At 46.7% G+C, this 19,124-nt stretch overlaps 1 pseudogene; it reads left to right on the top strand.

Annotated features, from left to right (window-relative positions):
• Nucleotides 1–14,618: 14,618 nt before the first annotated feature.
• On the top strand, nucleotides 14,619–15,551 carry LOC115643622 (annotated as a pseudogene).
• Nucleotides 15,552–19,124: the final 3,573 nt, after the last annotated feature.

Genomic DNA, 19,124 nt, shown 5'->3' with positions numbered 1-19,124 from the left:
TGAGGCATCAGCCTTTAATAGTTGTATCCAGGTGTAAGCACACATTTTGTCCTTATTGTAGAAAATTACAAGCAAAATGGAGTTTGGCGTCGTATGGAAATGTCCCTGCATACTTTGCTGACTCACAAGGTGTATCTATCTTCTCTCAATGGGTGTAGCTGATGGTCCTTAATGGGTCATCAAGCAGGCTAGGCAGAGCTGACACCAACTTGCCTGGGATGTCACCCAGAAGCATAGCATAAGTTTGAAATACAGACAGGATAGAGCCAATATTCATAACTTCAATTACAAAATGACACATGCATACAGACAGCATAAACATAACAAACAACCCATAATCTGGTTTTAGACCCCTTCTAGGACCCCCTTCACATAAGATTTGGTGCCACTACAGGACCTTGGTTGTAACCATGTTCTATACTGTCCCAGTTCAAGTCAATAAGGTGACACACACATCTTCCGGTTTGCTCATTTTCTTTAAAACATGGTCATGGTCAGGGTCTGCACTAAATTGCACAGCATTTATCAAGGTCACCTCTTATGCTAAATGTTCTTGGGTTAGGCACAGACATTGCATAGAATACCCTATGGCAAGAACAGTGTTTAATAATCAGCTTTCCAAATACAACTCTTCAACAATTTGTATCGGCTTTGAGCAAAAACAAGGAGAACCCAGTTCATCTTCGCTGCTTTATGTAACGCTGTCCAGGGCCTCCAGGTCCTCTAGAAAGGCATCGTCAAGCTGTCAAGAAATTTACAGAAAAGAAACAGTGTAAGTTCTCCCTGCTTGTTTTTAAATAGACACAACCCAACCCCCACCCCCCGGTTCCTAAGCCCATTACACCCCATCATCAACGGTCACTTTTTAATCATTCATTTACCTGAGCATGTCTTTTCCATTCACCTTCTCATCCGATGACTCCCCCAAGCTGTGTTTGCCTTCCACCTCACAGGGGCGGAAAATGAGAGGCCATCACACGCATCAGGGTGCCTCAAGAGAGTTTGGGTTTCAGGTTCTGGCGTATCAATCAACGGCTGAGTCAAAGAGCCCTTGTGGGAACTGTCGCTAATGTAGCGCTTTCTCCACACATGTTCAAAGGCCTTCGGGGCTAAAAGAAAGTCCAAAGTGCTCACAGAGGTGGTGAAAAAGGAGTCCATGTTTCCACGATTTCTAAGGCACACGTCCTTGGTAAAAGATGGCCCCTTCTGTCCCAATTGCTGGGACTTATGGGGTGATAGTGCTGCACTCTGATTGGCAGAGGGTACTGGGAGGAGTTCTCAGAGGGGTCACACGACCCTCATCTGGGTGGGTGACCCTGCCCAGCAACACCACTGATTGGTCAAATCTGTTCTCGGGGTGGTTCTGTGCGGCTGATACCCATCGCGATTGGTAGAGTGCAGTGGGAGGAGATCTTAAAGGGGTCACATGAGCCACATCTGGATGAGTCAACCCACCCTGGAACACCCCTGATTGGTCAGATGACCTCTCAGGCGTAGGCCTTATGGGGGTGAAACCATTCCTGATTGGTAGAGGACAGTGGGAGGAGTACTTAGAGGGGTCACATGACACACTTTGCTTTCGGTCATGTGTCTGCCTTGACTCTGGAAGTAATATGACTGTGGGTGGGGCTTCTGGTGATAGGTGGGCGGGGTTGAAGGGTGGAGGGGCAGGGTTTTAGGGGTCAAAGGGCCGGTTTGGGTTTGATTGATGGTGGCTCCTAATAGTACTACTGGACAGACTTAGGATCCCTTGCCTTTCAAAAGGGTGGCTTTGTCAATGTAGTATCAGCTCTTCTTGAAGGAAGGATTGATTCTTGAACCATATGAGGTAAAGTAACAAATCCAGTGAGCTAGTCACACCCTCAATCTCATCCAAGCCCCCATGTCCCACTTCATCTTGGAATCTGAATTTAGATGTCATACCCCAAGGACAGTCTCTTATACATCAGTCTCTGTGTCCCAGGAGAACAAGCCATTCTTCTCAGTCCCTTTAGCCCATGCTTACCAGACCCGCTGGATGACAGGGAGATGTTGGAATTTGTGGGCCCCTGCTGTTAGTGGGCATGCTGGCAGGGTGGGATTCAGTAGTGTGGTAACCGGACACCCTTGGAGGCCCTTGCCTTCCAAAAGGGTGGCTTTGTAAATTTAGTGTCAGGTGTTCTGGAACAAGAGTCCTTGGACATTCGGGACTTCACTTTCTTTGAAGCTTGCTGAAGGTTTGTTTGAGGCACATTAACATCTGTTTGAGCACTGTAACTTTGCTCCTTAGAGGGGATGGTGTCCTAGCTCTGGAGGCCTTTGGTGACTTTGGGGGAGAACCATCAGGATTCCCAGTTGCTTTCTCCCCAGCTTGCCAAAGCCCTGTTGTACTCGTAGCAATGGACACCATCTTTGGATGCTTGGTGGGAGCCATTTTCCCCATTCCATCCTTCTTCTTGCTCTTGCGTGCTGGAAGGAGCCACATCTCTGGCATCTTGTTGTGGTTGGATGATGCTGAGGAGTCTCCTGGAGTCCATCGCTTTGGAATTCCATGGGATCTTGTGGGCAAGTCAGCACCTGCAGAGCCCGCTGGTCTCTTCCGTCGAAGCTGACTGCACTTCTTGCAGATTTTGATTGGCAGCTGGTCCATGGGGAGCTTTGAATTCACAGTTCCATCGAACCCCTGTGAATCCACGATGTCTTGAAGACCATGCAGCTCAGCAGATGTCTCCTTCTGAGTTTCTTACCCTTCATCTTTCCTGGATATGCCTTGCGGCACTGCTGGCAAACTGAGACCTGGCCCACCATGAGGCGGGAGCTGCTCATCATTTCTGTCAGCTGCTTGATCTGCAGGTCATGTGCAGCGTGCCCAGCAAGGAGAGAGTCAAGGGTGGATCTTGTGAGCTGTTCAGAGCCTGGTGCCTCTGAGGCAACCTGGTGGCATTGGGTCCTGGGAAGATCTGCCCTGCTCTCACCTGCCTGTGCCCCTGGCCCCAGCAGGAGCCTTCTCCCAAGATCACCTTCCTCTCCATGTGCAGCTCCAGCTTCTCTTCAGTCCCTTTGGTGCCGCTCACACTGGTAAGGGGCTTTCTCAATTCGCTCCTACAAATCTGGAGTGTGGTTTCGAGGATCTTCTCTGCTATTGTGGTTCCTGGAAGTGGCAATGCCAGACCCACCATTGCTGGCAGAGTGCAGCAATCTGGGTTAATCTGGTTTCCTGACACGCCATCATTCCTGCCCGTCTTCATGGTGGTATCTTCCACTGGCGTTGGAGGACATGTGGAAGAAGAGGAGTTTGCGCTTTGCCTCCCCGTCTGCAGGAAATCGGTCTCCATCTCACTGAACTCCACACTGGCTCCCCTGGCTTGGACGGCGTGAGGCAGCTTTGCCGGGAGCCCTGGGTCCAGGGTGAGCAGCCCCCTCTGCATGACGAGATGCTCACACCTTATGTGGAGTTCGATGGGGTGGGCAGGCTGTTGTCCCATTGTTGGGAATGCCATTGTCCTGTGCTTGCCTGGCTCCCTGGGGGGGCGGAGTGGTCCAGGCAGGGCAGTCTCTCTCAGGAGGGGAGCATCTCTGTGCGACTCTCTCACGATCTTCGGAAATGCCTCCATTTGGATCTCTGAGCATTTCTGAGCCACGTGATCCTGCAGCTTGACCCTGGCCATAGGCACAAGCCTGGCCAGGATGGCATCAGGGGATGCCATGATCCTGTAGGCCTTTTGGTGCAGGGGTCCCCAGGGGCAGACACATGGCTCCTGGATCTCCTGTGCATGCTGAGGGCTGGTGTCAGATCTCAGAGGCTTTGAGACCTTTGCTGGAAATCCAAAATTGGGCCGATCTGTATTGAATGCCCATTGCTGCTTGGTGTCCTGCTCACCCAGCAATGGCTCCCTCGGGATGGGGGTTTGTGGAGCCCCCAGTTGGCTCTGCAGATGCTTCTGTCGGATGTTAGAGTCTGAACCATGCTCTGACATCTGGTCCAGACCTATGTTCTGCTCTCGCCGGTCTCGTCTGCTGTGGGCAGGAGGACTGGGAAGAGACTGGGCTTGGATAGGATGAGTGGATCCTTCCCAGCTTGCGACAGTCATGATCTCCCTTGTGTGGCAGAGGGGCTCTGACCAAGTCATGGAGGCTTCTCTCAGGGAAAAGGAACTGGGACTCCAGAGGGAAGAGGTGATGGATTCCATAGAGGAATAGGAGAACTGGCTCATGGCAGATGTCGACACACCCGGCCTGTGGGAGAAAGCAGACAGGAACAGATGGAACATGGCCCTGCTGAGCAAAGGCAGGGCTTGGACAGAGCCTTCCAACAGTAGTGCAATGGGGCAGTGCCTAGGCATGCATTGCACACCACAGCCTGACACAAGGACATCAACTGGGTAACGAAGGACTGAGAGGGGGAGCTGGCACTCATTTCATCTAGAACGATAACCCCTTTGTACACGCACATGTGCATCACCTAGCACAATGGGGCCTTGAGCATGATCAGGATCTACTGCTATTTTAATAGAAAGATTAGCTAAAACAATTGGTTTAGGGGAGGAAGATGTGTGCATGTGTGTGTAACCCTTGCCAGAGGATGTTGTGAAGGCCAAGACTATAAACTATAAAAGGAACTAGATAACTTCCTCAATGGCTATGAGCTACCTGGGTTTGAACCCAGCTGATGACTAGTGTTTGGGGTGTATCATGTGGTGTCCCCTCACTGCTTGTCTGCTGCCTACTCTGGGGATTAGCTCTCGAGGTCAATGCCCCTTCCAGTTGTCGCATGTGGTCACTGTCACTTCCACAATAACCCAGATAGTTTTCCTGTTCACTGCCCCTCTGGTTATGCCACGCCCTTCTTGGCTGGTAGGGAAATCTGGGCCCTACACCTCACACTCGGCTCCAGGCCAGGGACCCTCAACCCAGCAGTTCTGGGTTTTCCTCTCCAAGCCTGGACTGCTTCCTACTACTCCTGGTTCCCCTCCTTGTTCTGGATGCACCAGCTCCAAACACTCCCCTCTCTTCCCAGGGAGGGGCTGCCCTTTCCCAGCAACAGCCCCTTTCTGTTGCCAGCTGTTTACAGGCCCTGCCTATTCCTGCCCAGCTGAGCCTGCTTGAAATCAATTCCCTGCTCCTTGGTTCTTCCTCCAAGTGCACCCTGCGGAGTTAATGGGCCTGCCTGGCAACCTGAGCCCCTTCCAGTCTATGTGGGATGTATACCTCCTCACAGGGTGTCACTTGATTGCTTTTTCTTTCAAACACAGCACGGGCAGGTGCTAGATAGTCGACTGCTGGCAGACATTGCCGTACAGAAGGATTTGATCCTACTCACAACCCCAATGTGTAGTCTCTGCATTTAATTTCTGATAACACTCACTCACTTCACTGGTCCTCTCACCTTGGAAGCTAAAGCCTCTTAGTGGCTTTTTCTCTGTTATTTTAGGATCCTGGAGTGTCTGGTTGTCCCTGCTCCCTCCTCTCTACATTCACTATCCCCTCCCACCCAGCCCCCAGTCTGGTGCCCCCCGGTCAGTTGCCTTACTGTATCAGAACTTCATCCAGGTGTCTAGCCACGTACTGTAGCCTCCTCTCAAAGATCCTGAGGCTGTAAGCCAAGGGGAGCTTCTCAGGGGCACAGGGCAGCTGTGGAACAGAGAGAGCAGATAGCTGAGAGCAGTCCCTGCCCTCAGGCCCTCTTTTACCCAGAGGTGTGGCACCAAAAGGCTCCCTGTCCCATTCTCCACTGAGGCAGCCTCTTCCCCTGCAATACCCGGGTCTTGGATGGTCTGGTTTGGGGTTAGCTGGATTGTTAGGTGAGCCCTGTCTAGTGCTGAGGAGGTGAGAGTGTATCCTGCTGGCAGTGTGTGTGTCATGTCCCACCCACAGAAGCGAATCAACATATAGGATAACAGTCTACTGTAGCTGCCAACTAATACAGCTACATCTTTAGCTCTAAGGGGTGCTTTATGCTGCAGAGCTGAACGTCCAGGGTTCAAATGCTACTGGGAACCTATCCTGGGAGACTGGAGGAGGGGCCATTACCCAATTGCTGGTGGATCCCTTTCACCCTACTCACCATACCAGAAAGGCCAGCCTTCCTCCTGACCTCTCCAACTTACCTCCCTAGGGTGCACGGGGCTGCTCCCAGAAAACATTTTCTCCCCCTCTTGGGAGGGGAGGATGGTCCAGTCCAGTCAACACCATCTACCCCCACACACACACTGCCCCACATTAAATGAATCGTATGATGATCGAGGAAGGGAATGACCCACTGTACAAAGTGTGGGGGTGTATTAGAGATGGCAACTTCTGCTGGGTGGGAATGAATTGCATGAGTCCAAAGGAGAAGAGTTGCTTGCCTGGTACATAGGTCGGGGCAGAGGAGGGATTACTCGGGCTACTGCCCCTGGGTGGGGATGAATTGCATGACGCTATGGGATAGGACTGACCCATTGCAGATTTATGGAGAGGGGCATTGCTTACCATGTCTCTAGGGATGCACAAGCCTCCTCCAACTCTTCCTCACAGCACCCAAAAGCTGCCAGAAGTGAGACATAAAGGAGACATTAAGCTGCTTGGGCACCCTCTGCTTCCTGGCACTCTAGAGCCCAGATTTCACAGGCAGCCTGTGAACGGAGGCCCAGCCAGTGCCTCTGCATGACTCTGGGCCCGACTGTACCTTTGCAGGAAGAAGGGAGGCAGGTGGGGGAATAGACCCTATTTCTCTGCTTTGCATGGGGCCTGAGTCTGCCACCGCAGCTGTGGGGTAAAGGACTGCCTACCTTTTGGTTTCTTCTTTTTCTTTCTGTGCCTCCTCTTCCTTGGAGAAGCCTGCCACACACAGAGAAAGCAGCAGGGTTAGAAGAGACCTCCTCAATTAAACTGGGAGAACAATGAGCCAGAGGTAACTGCCATGTGGGGCCAGAGGGAAGTTTTTACTTGTGGGAGCGTATTGCACTATAAGGCATCATGGGTACGCATTGTGCTTTCCTATGATGCAGACAATATAGTGCACACATCATAACCCATAACAGATGTCACTGGAACATCCAGGGGTTGGAGAAACAGGGATTGCTGCTACCAGGAGCCTGCAGAGTTTATAAACATTGAAGGAGAGAGCCTGCAAAGTTCTCTCTCCTGCAGAGATGATAAAACTCTGCCGGTTTTAGGATTGCAGGCTATGCAACTAAGCCCAGATACCATGCACGGAATTCAGAGCTTGGGGGAGAAATCTGACCTCTGGACAACAGTGTTTCCTAGATACATATTTAAGGAATGCATGCTATTGGGGTTTTATCTGCATGCATTTGGGATGGCCGTGTTACTTCTGAGTGGTGAAACCATGAATGGGTTATGCAAATCCTCCCAAACAAGTGCTGATATAATTCCAATATCATCCTTAAATGGCAGCTCTTTTACACCAAAAAACAACAACAACAGTTTGGAATGTGTTCAGCCCACTTGCCTGGGAGCTGCAAAGTTTCTTGAAGGTAAACTGCACTGCTTGCAGCTTAACTCTCCAGGTATTCCTTTCACAGGCTAGATCTTTCTCGCCTCGGCTCAGCCCCTGCCCTCGTCCCCCACAGTTTAGTTCCTTTATTTCTCCAGGTGTTTTCAGCTGTCTTCCTTTTTGGGCAGGGAGGTGGTGGAGAAGAACCTAGATTAATTCCCTTTGAATCCTTAAATAGGATTTGGCTATTACAGGAATCCTTTGTCTCCCAGTTTGACCCCTCACTCCCTCCTTTTGGAAAAATACCACCAGTCCAAAATGGTGTCCATCTGAGGGAACTGGGATTGTTTAGTCTGCAGAAGAGACAAATGAGGGGGATTTGATAGCCGCTTTCAACCACCTGAAAGGGGGTTCCAAAGAGGATGGATCTAGACTGTTCTCAGTGGTAGCAGATGACAGAACAAGGAGCAATGGTCTCAAGTTGCAGTGGGAGAAGTTTAGGTTGGATATTAGGAAAAACATTTTCACTAGGAGGGTGGTGAAGCTCTGGAATGGGTTACCTAGGGAGGTGGTGGAATCTCCTTCCTTAGAGGTTTTTAAGGGCAGGCTTGACATAGCCCTGGCTGGGATGATTTAGTTGGGAATTGGTCCTCCTTTGAGCAGGGGCTTGGACTAGATGACCTCCTGAGGTCCCTTCTAACCTTGAGATTCTATGGATTCCATGATTCTGTGAGGTGACATGATCACATGACCCTGCAGTGTCAAAGCAGCATCCCAGGAAACTTCTCAGGAAGGAGGAAGATTAGTATCTTCAAAGTCCTATTGTCCTCCTAATAGTCCGTCCAGGCTGATTGCCTACTGTTCGGGGGCATTGCCCTGGTGCAAGCACTTTTGTAATTGATACAGAGCCCATATTCCTAACTTCAGATACAGAAATGATACATCCATACAAATAGGATAATCCCATTCGTTCATCATAGCCTTTCCAATGATATGTCACATGACCCATCTTGCATAAAACACAGCTTAGTTATGCCATATTCATAGAACAACATCTCTATGAAGAATATGGGGCATAATGTCACAGGGGTGAAGAAGCATGTGGACAAGGGAGATCCAGTGGATATAGTGCACCTGAACTTTCAGAAAGCCTTTAACAAGATCCCTCATGAAAGGTTCTTAAGCAAAGTAAGTTGTCATGGGATAAAAGGGAAGGTCTTCACATGGACTAGTAACTGGTTTAAAGATAGGAAACAAAAGGTAGGAATAAATGGTGAGTTTATGAAGAGAGATAAATAGCAAGGTCCCACAGGGATCTATCCTGGGACCAGAGTTGTTCAACATATTCATAAATGATCTAGAAAAGGGGGGAAACAGAGTAGTGGCCAGATTTGCAGATGATACAAAACTAAAGATGGTTAAATCCAAAGCTGAATGTGCCCTCCTTGTTCCCAGATGTATAACTCTGTGCTGGGCTGTGTGAAAATGCATTTTGTTTGAATGAGCCCCATTTGCCAAATAAACTGTCCAGAACTCTCTGTATGACCGCCCTGTCCTCATCGTTATTTACCATTCTGCCAAACTTTGTGTCATCAGTACATTTTTAACAGCAGCAATTTTGTATTTACTTCCAAGTCCTTGAAAAAATATTGACTAGCATCAGACCTAGTGCTGATCCCTGCAAAGCCCTATTAGAAACACCCACATTCGATGAACCTTTTGACAATTACTTTTTGAGATCGGTCAGTTCACCATTAGCCTGTTCCCAATCCGTTTAACTTGTGCTCCATTGATATTTTGTACAGTGCTAATTTTTAATCCAAATGTCCTGTGGTACTTGGATGCATAAATTGTGTCCAGTTCTGGTGTCTAACATTCAGGAAGGATGTTGATAAATTGCAGAGGGTTCAGAGAAGAGCCATAAGAATGATGAAAGGATTAGAAAACATGCCTTGTAGTGATAGACTTGGGAGCTCAGTCAATGTCGCTTAAAGAGGTTAAGGGTGGTTTGAGGAAAAGTCTATAAATCCCTACATGGGGAAGAAATAATTACAAATGGGCTCTTCAATTTAGCAGAGAAAGGTCTAACATGGTCTAATGGCTGGTAGTTGAAACTAGACAAATTCAGACTGGAAATAAGGCATCCATTTTTAACAGTGAGAGGAACTAACCATTGAAACAATTTACCAAGGTCATGGTGGATTGATTCTCCATCATGGCAATTTTTAAAATCAAGATTGGACATTTTAAGAAAAGGTATGCACTAGGCATTATTGTGTGGAAGTTCTTTGGCCTGTGTTAGACAGGAGGGTCAGACTAGAAGATCACAATGGGCTCACCTTGCCTTGGAATCTATGAAAAACAAAACCTTACAAACTCTAAGTTGTCACATCTATGTTTGACATGGCCCATTTTCCATAAAACATTGTTAACCTGCTTTAAATATATTCCTCTCCTTTAATTCTTTGCTGATTGATTCCCATATCAGTTTGTCCATTATTTCAGGCTAACTGGCCTATAAGAAGCCGGGTCAACCTCCCGTACCTTTTGAATATTGACAAAACATTAGCACACTTCCAGCCTTCTGGAATTCCCTCAAGAATCCTAAATTGGTTACAAAATTAACATCAGTGGGCCAATATCCTCCTGAGCTAGCTCTTTGAGGATTCTTGGGTGAGATGATCCTTAGCCTGCTGATTTAAAAGTACTTATATTTGGTTCCTGCATTCAGCTGGCATCAATCCATGCCTTTCCATCTTTCCAGGAGTCTCACTTACCTCAGATCTGGGGAGCCTTATCACAGCATAACAGACCAGAAAGAGCAGCATGAATTTCAGGATCTCTAGGCAGGAGGCAGAGTTGAGATAGAGGAGGAGTGAACTCATTTCCGTGGGCTCAAACACTAAGACACTCTCAACACAGACACTCTCAAACCAGCTACAAGTCCCCAGGCTACACCTGAGGGCAGGTTGCTGCTCTGGCATCAGGCAGGCGCTGATGTCATGTCTAGGTCACAATGGGGCTGCCCTCCTGCAATCTCCCTCTAGTCTGTGAGGTGTCAATGCTGTACTTAGATCAGGAGATGGGATGAGGCAACCGCCCAAGTAGGCTGAGCAGCTGAGCTCTGAATAAGTCGGGAGAGAGGGCATCAGGTTTCCCAGGAAAACCCTGGGTCTTTTCCGAGCTCTGACTCTCAAGCCCTCAGGCAAGGGACATTTTTTCCTACTTGCGGGAACTCCTAACCCCCCTGTAAGTGAGGCAGAATCTCCCAGCCTGAAGTGAGAAGCAGCCCTGACATGCTTATCTAGTGCTACCAGTGCAGAAAAACTTTCATGGTATCACAGCCCAAGCACTCCAATACCATGAGCTGGGCCCCACGAAAATCACGAGATTGGCTTCAAAATAATGAGATTCAAAAAAACATTCATCTGGGGAACTTGTCATTTGCATTGTGGTGTCTGAGCCGCTAAGTTGCACTCAATTCACGTTCTCCAGCTTCTCTTTGCAACTACAAGGGCTTCAGATTGGCTAACAAATAAAATAAAAGAAGAGCAGAGATTCTCAAATCACTTGACTCCAGCAGTGGGTGCTTTAAGAAAAGCACCCTATATCATAAGATATAAAGAGCCCTACCTCTTATCTACATGTTCAATTAGTAGACCTCAAGGCACTTACAAAGGAGGTCTGTAGCATTAGCCCCCTTTTCCAGATGGAAACTGAGGCACAGAGAAGAGCAGTGACTTGCCCAGCATGACAGTAGCAGAGTCAGGACTAGAACTTAAGTCTTCTGAGTTCCATCTAGTGCTCTATCCACTAGACCACAGTGCATTTGAAGTAAGGGGTCAGAGTGAATACATTCCTATAGTGGTTATTTTGGGCTCTTCCAGTACAACGTTATTCAAGTTACACATTTTGGCCTGTGGCCTGTGCGGGCACAGGGGCTTCCTTGTTAAAACGAGTTTCTCATAGCAGGTTGCATCTGAGTTCTTGTTAGGCCTGAACAGAAGTTCACTGGACCATGTCTCCGATGTCCCCATGGGAAAGTTTAAAAGCCATTGAAGGCCTTGCAGTGCACTGACATACTGGGATTTTCAGAAAGCCTTTGAGAGGGTCCCTCAGCAGAGGCTCTGATCAAAGTAAGCTGTTATGGATAAGAGGAAGGGTCCTCTCATGGATCAGTAACTGGCTGAACCATAGGAAACTAAAGTGTAGGAATACTGCATGGAGATGTGGTCTCCCCATCTCAAAAAAGATATCTTGGAATTGGAAAAGGTTCAGAAAAGGGCAACAAAAATGATTAGGGGTGTGGACAGCTTGCATAGGAGGAGAGATTAATAAACTGGGACTTTCATCTTGGAAAAGACAACTACAGGGGAAATGATAGAGGTCTATAAAATCATGATTTGTATGGAAAAAGTAAATAAGGAAGTGTTATTTACTCCTTCTCAGAACAAAAGAACTAGAGGTCACCACATGAATGAATAGGCAGTAGGTCGAAAAGAAATAAAGGAAGTATTTCTTGCACACAATGAACAGTCAAGCCAGGGAACTTCTTGCCAGAGGATGTTGGGAAGGCCAAGACGATAAGAGGGTTCAAAAAAGAACTAGATAATTCATGGAAGATAAGTCCATCAATGGCTGTTAGTCAAGATGGGCAGGGATGACCCACCATGCTCTGAGTGTTCCTAGATTCTTTTTACCAGAAATTGGAAATGGACGACAGGGGATGGATCACTTGATGATTCCCTGTTCTGTTCATTCCCTCTGAAACACCTGGCATTGGCTACTGTCGGAAGACAGAATACTGCGCTAGATGGACCTTTGGTCTGACCCAGTGTGGCCATTCTTAGGTTACAGCTGTTCAGCCTCCTTGATACCTGTAATGTCATAATCCTGCTCAGTTCTCCAGTCCTCCTTGGAGTGTGGATGGAAAGACAGGGTAGATGTCACCTAGTGAGCTGGCCCTGTAAGAGCAACCCGTGTTCAGGCAGAGAGGGGATCCTGGGAGAGCAGCGCTGTAAAGCGCCAGTGTAGCCATGGCCAGAGGCTTGGGACATCATTCCTGCCCATCCTGCTAATAGCCATTGAGGGACCTGTCCTCCATGAATCTATCTAGCTCCCTTATGAACCTCGTTATACTATTGGCCTTCACAACACTCTCTGGCAAGGAGTTCCAGGGTGTCATAAATAGATAGCTAAGGGTAATGTCTCTTTCACTCTGAAAAAAAAAGTAACCTGAAGCACCTGACCAGAGGACCATCAGGAAACATAATTTTTTTCAACTCTGGGTGGAGGGAAGTTGGTGTCTGAGTTCTTTGTCTTCTGCCTGAATCTCTCTCAGCTTTGAGAAGAATTTTTCTATTTCCTGCTTTCTAATCTTCTGTTTCCAAGTTGTGAGGTTTGTTTTGTTTTTACATGTCTATAGTTGCTGGAGTGCTTTGAATTGTATTCTTTTTGAATAAGGCTCTTTATTCAATATTCTTTTAAGCAATTGACCCTGTATTTGTCACCTTAATACAGAGAGACCAGTTTTATTTTTTTCTTTCTTTTTTATATAAAGCTTTCTTTTAAGACCTGTTGGAGTTTTTTCTTTAGTGAGGAACTCCAGGGAATTGAGTCTGCAGCTCACCAGGGAATTGGTGGGAGGAAGAAGTCAGGGGAGACCTGTGTGTGTTAGATGTACTAGCCTAACTTTGCATTCCCTCTGGGTGAAGAGGGAAATGCTTTTGTTTCCAGGACTGGAATTAGAGAGGGTGGACTCCCTCTGTTTAGATTCACGGAGCTTGTGTCTGTGTATCTCTCTAGGAATACCTGGAGGAGGGGGAAGGGAAAAGGTTTATTTCCCTTTGTTGTGAGACTCAATGGATTTGGGTCTTGGGGTCCCCAGGGAAGGTTTTTGTGGGGACCAGAGTGCCCCAAAACACTCTAATTTTTTGGGTGGTGGCAGCAGTACCAGGTCCAAGCTGGCAACTAAACTTGGAGGTTTTTATGCTAACTACTAACATGGCTACCCCCTGATACTATTCCACATATTGTTTACAATGGATTTGGGCAATTAATTCTTTGTTTAGTGAACAGTAATATAATCATGTCTCCGAGAAACTGACCAGAAGCTCTTTCTAAAACTTACAGTGAGAACATAAGATCGGCTATACCGGGTCAGGCCAAAAGTCCATCTAGCCCAGTATCCTGTCTTCCAGTGATCTAACCCAATATCCTGTCTTTAATGATTGAACTCTCTGGATTCAGTCAAAGCTGGCGAGGCAAAGCACTTCAGATTCTTTTGGACAGATTCTTGGGGGTCAGAGTGTATTACTGGGAGCACTTGATAAGGGAAAGTTAATAGAGCCTGGTACTGATTGAATTTACACATATAAATCTGGAGTGACGCAGCTGAAGCCATTGTTATTAAAATCAGAACCTGACCCTGAGAATTTATCCCATTTGCTGAAAAGAGGCAGAGACATAATTTGGACTCTCAGGAGTGGAGAAAATAAAATATATATATATATATATATATAATGACACAACTAACCATTTTTATAAATAGCTTCAATGCAGAACAGATAAGTACAATGACAGATTTCACCATGCACTTCTCTTTGCATGATACAATGGGCTACACTCAGAAATGGAGGGTCAGAACAGGTGTCCATGGGAAGGTCAAAAGTGTAAAACCACATGGGGCTAAAGGAGACTGTGGAACTCCCAGCCACAAGTTATCAACAGGGCCAAGAGTTTAGTAGGATTCAAAGAGGAACCGTATGTTTATGTGGGTAACCAGAAATTCCAATTACATTAGTGAAGACTATTTTAAAAAGTTTTGGAAGGACTATAAACCTTCCTCATGTACAGTACAAAATATGTATAAATAATGGGTGTCAGGGGAAAACATTCCCTGGGAGCAGGTTATCTCATAGCTTTCTATTGCAGGGCTTCATTTGGCTTCCTCTGAAGCATATCAAATGGGCCAGTGGATACTGGGCTAGATGGTCTCCAAGTCTGATCCAGTCTGGGAGTGCCTATCATCTTATATGCAGTGTAAATCCAAGATTAAGTTTTTGCTGATCTTCCTTGAGCTCCTGGGACTCTCTAGAAATACAGTGAAAGCAGAAAGATGTCTTGTTAAATATCATCTAGTCTCCTGTTGCTTTTCCTTTCAGGAGGAAAGGTGCAAAACTATCGTACCTCCCAGTACATGATGTCAGCTGTCAATGACACCAACTTCAACTCTGCAGTGTTCCTTCTCACCAGGATACCTGGGCAGGAAGACGTTCATCTCTGGATCTCTATCCCCTTCTGCTTAGTGTATGTATTTCTGTAGTAGGAAATTCAGTCATTCTGTTCATTCTAAGAACAGATACAGGCCTCCATGAGGCCATGTACATTTTCCTTTCCATGTTGGCAGTCACAGACCTTGGTTTATCAATAGCCACCATGCCAACAACATTGGGAACATTCTTGTTTAATGCTAGGGAGGTCAGCCTCGATGCCTGTTTTGCCCAGCTGTTCTTCATCCACTCGCTTTCATGCACTGAATCCTCTGTGCTCTTGTTGATGGCCTTTGACCGCTTCATCGCCATCTCTCACCCACTGAGATATGCTTCCATCTTAATCCTGCCAAGAATAGCCAAGATGGGACTGGTGTGTGTGCTAAGAGGGGTTGCCGTAGTGTTCCCACTGCCCTTTCTCCTGAAACGTTCCCAATACTGTCAAGACAATGTCCTCTCCCGTTCCTACTGCTTGAACCAAGAGATCATTAAGATGGCTTGTTTGGATATTAGAGTCAGCAGCATCTTTGGCTTTTTTGTCACAGTCTGCACAGCGATGCTGGACTCGCTGCTAATCCTCCTATCTTATGTAATGATTCTGAAAACAGAGCTGAGCATTGCCTCCCATGCGGAGTGCGTCAGGGCACTGAGCACCTGTGTTTCTTACTTCTGTGCTGTCCTCCTCTTCTTCATATCAGGGACTGGCTTGTCTGTAGTACAGAGATTTGGGAATAGCTCTTCTCCCTTGCTTCAGATTCTCATGGGCTACGTCTACCTGCTGACCCTGCCCATGATGAACCAATTGTGTACAGCTTGAAAAGCAAACCCTTCATGCAAGGATAATCAGAGTACTCAAAAAGTGAAGGTCAGTTCATCAGCTGGCTCCGCGCTGGTCACATGAAGACATAAAAACATGGGCCCATGGTGAGGGCACCTATTCCATCCTTACACCCAAGAAGACATGAACTACTAATCTAAACTCTGTAGAGAGAAGTTCAGAAAGGGTCTAAGGCCTGGAGCAATGGAACAGAGCCTGGTGAGGGAGGATGGTGCACTGGGAGAAAGAGACCAAGGCAGCAGCAGAATTTACAAAGTGACTGTGTCAGTGAAGAGCCAGGGGACTGGTTGCATGTTGGCCCATAAACATCTTGATCGGTGGCTGCTCTGACCTCAGAATTCCTGCCGATACACTCAGTAAAGAGAAGGGATGTGACCTGGCTGTCAATGTCCCATTGTCTTTGGTTAAATATCTAGGGACCATTAAAAAAGCTGCAGAGCTATTCTGTAGTCACAGTCCTGGCACTTCCCGAGCCCTCTGGGTGCAGCTTGACCCATGAGCACTGCACGAGCTGTGGACGGGGCTATTGAAAGGGAATGGTTCACCCATCCGTCCCCAACCTCCTCAGCCAGCTTCTTGTGATTTGAGTCACGTCAGACACATGATGAATGGAGGAGACCCAGGAGAAGCTATTTAGCAACTTGCCCCCATCCCCTGGCTCTGGCTGATGGCTCTGAACACCAACAATCTGCTGAGCCCCCCCGCACTGATGCAGAGCAGAGCTGCGTGTGCGAGTGAGGGTCTGACACATGGAGCCTCCGGCCCAGATTCTCTTCTCCCGCCATCCATTTGTGCTGCAATGAAAATGGTTGGAAACGGTCCTCAACTCTCTTGCAGTGGCACGTCTCGCTCCAGTCCCAGCCCAACCCGTTCAGTGTCGAGTGACCATCTTTTCAAAAGACAAAAGTGGGACACATGCAGGAGCACCATCCCAGCTGCCTCTCTACTTCCCGCTTAACGCCCCACCCCCTACTCTGCCTCTTCCCACGAGGACCCCTCCCCTGCCCCATCTCTTCACTCAACACCCAATTCCCTGGTCCTCCTCCACTGGTGAAGGCTTCACACCCTATTCAGACCAGAAGTCAGAGCTGGCCATGGTGAGAGTTGCCCAGGGATCCAGACCACCTGAGGAGCCCTAACCCTCCACCTGTCCTGGGCAATTCACTGGGAGACCCAAGGGGACCCTCAAGCCTCTGTCCCCACTCCCCAGAACTTAAAATCCAGGAAAAGTGGAGTGTCCAGGCCCCCAGAGTTTCCTGAGCTCTCTGAGCAGCTCTTTATCACAATCTAGCTCTGACATGGCTGGGGGCTGGAGCATCAGGGAAAGGGGAGCAACAAGGGGCAAGACCTTCTGGGAAGAGATGGGGTAGTGGATGTGGCAAGCCTGAACCAACTCTGACTCCAGCAATCAGTGTGTGTGTGTTTGTGTGTGTGTGTGTGGCGGGGGAAGGGGGGCCTGAGTAAAGGAGGAGGATGGGGCTCTAGGGTAGGAGAATCTGTGTTTTGGAGGATACTGAATTAACAATCACAGAACCATACAGAGACCATGCAAATAAACATACAAAACAATACAGAAGTGAAGATTTCACAACAACTCTATACAAGACATAGGGTTTTCCAGCTGTGTCTATTGATAGTGAGTTGTTGCCAGACAGGATGCTATCAAACTAAGTTTCCTTTTACATCTTCTAGGCTCTTCCCTTTCTCTGGAGGTGATGGAATATCAGGACAGGATTGTATTCCTAACAGCCCAATAGCACCTTATTTCAAGGTGATGGAATATCAGGACAGGATTGTATTCCTAACAGCCTAATAGCACCTTATTTCAATGTGACTAGTTTGGAATGTGAGGATGTGACCATACACTTCCCAGCTTGTGGCTGCCTAACTACATCTTAGCTGAAGGCCTTAGCCTGTCACAGTAAGAGAAGGCCATTACACAGACAGTGATCTTTGATTCTTCTTTTATACTCTATAACTAGCTAAGTGATAAGAATACACCTACATCTTAAGCATAGGCCCTTTGCAGACAGGCTTGAATATCTATATCCTAACATGAAGAAACACTTCCTTTTATTTATTTTAAATTTCTGCCTATTAATTTCTTTTGGTGATCCCTAGTTCTTATATTATGAGAAGTAGTAAACAATACTTCCTTATCTACTTTCTCCACATCAATCATGATTTTATAGACCTCAATCATATCTCCCCTTAGCCATCTCTTTTCCAAACTGAAAAATCCCAGTCTTATTAATCTCTCCTCATACAGAAGCAGTTCTGTACCCCTAATAATTTTTGTTGCCCTTTTACTGAACCTTTTCCAGTTCCAGTATATATATTTTGAAATGAGGCGACCATACCTGCACACAGTATTCAAGATGTGGGTGTACCATAAATTTATGTAGAGATAATATATTTTCTGTCCTGTTATCTATCCCTTTCTTAATGATTCCCAACATTCTATTTGCTTTTCTTTGTCTGTGCCTGGACTTTGAGTGGATGTTTTCAGAGAACTATGTACAGTGACTCCAAGATCTCTTTCTTGAGTGGTAACAGCTAATTTAGACCACATCATTTTTTAGGTATAGTTGGGATTATGCTTTTCAATGTGTATTACTTTGCATTTATCAATATTAATTTTTATCTTTCATTTTGTTGCCCAATCACCTGGTTTTGAGACATTGTTTTCTATTTCTTCACAGTCTGCCTGGGTCTTAACTATCTTTATTAATTTTGTATCATCTGCAAATTTTTCCACCTCACTGTCTACCCCTTTTTACAGATCATTTATGAATATGTTGAATAGGACTGGTCCCAGTACAGACCCGTGGGGGACACCACTATTTACCTCTCTCCGTTCTGAAAACTGATTATTTATACCTATCCTTTGTTTCTTATCTTTAACCAGTTACCAATCCATGAGAGCACCTTCCCTTTTATCCCAGAGCCTTTGGTGAAGGACCTTGTCAAAGGCTTTCTGAAAATCTAAGTACACTATATCCATTGGATCCTCTTTGTCCACATGCTTGTTGATCCCCCAATGAATTCATGTAGATTGTTGAGGTGTGATTTCCCTTTACTAAAACCATTTTGACTCTTCCCCAACAAATTATGTTCATCTATATGTCTGATAGTATTGTTCTGTATTATAGTTTCAACCAGTTTGCCTGGTACTGAAGTCAGGCTTACAGGCCTGTAATCGTCGGGATCACCTTTGGATCCCTTTTTAAAAATTGGTGTCATATTAACTATCCTCCCATCATCTGGTACAGAAGCTGATTTAAATGACAGGTTACAGAGTACAATTAGTAGTTCTGAAATTTCACATTTGAGTTCTTTCAGAACTCTTGGGTGAATACCATCTGGTTCCAGTGACTTATTGCTGTTTAATTTATCAATTTGTTCCAAAACCTCCTCTAGTGTTCATAGAATCATAGAATATGAGGATTGGAAAGGACCTCAGGAGGTCATCTAATCCAACACCCTGCTGAAAGCAGGACCAATTCCCAACTAAATCATCCCAGCCAGAGCTTTGTCAAGCCTGACCTTAAAAACCTCTAAGGAAGGAGATTCCAGTGCTTCACCACCCTCCTAGTGA

The sequence above is a fragment of the Gopherus evgoodei genome, unplaced genomic scaffold, assembly GCF_007399415.2.
Source record: "Gopherus evgoodei ecotype Sinaloan lineage unplaced genomic scaffold, rGopEvg1_v1.p scaffold_65_arrow_ctg1, whole genome shotgun sequence".
Taxonomy (NCBI): Eukaryota; Metazoa; Chordata; order Testudines; family Testudinidae; genus Gopherus; species Gopherus evgoodei.
This window is presented reverse-complemented; position numbering and strand designations above follow the sequence as displayed.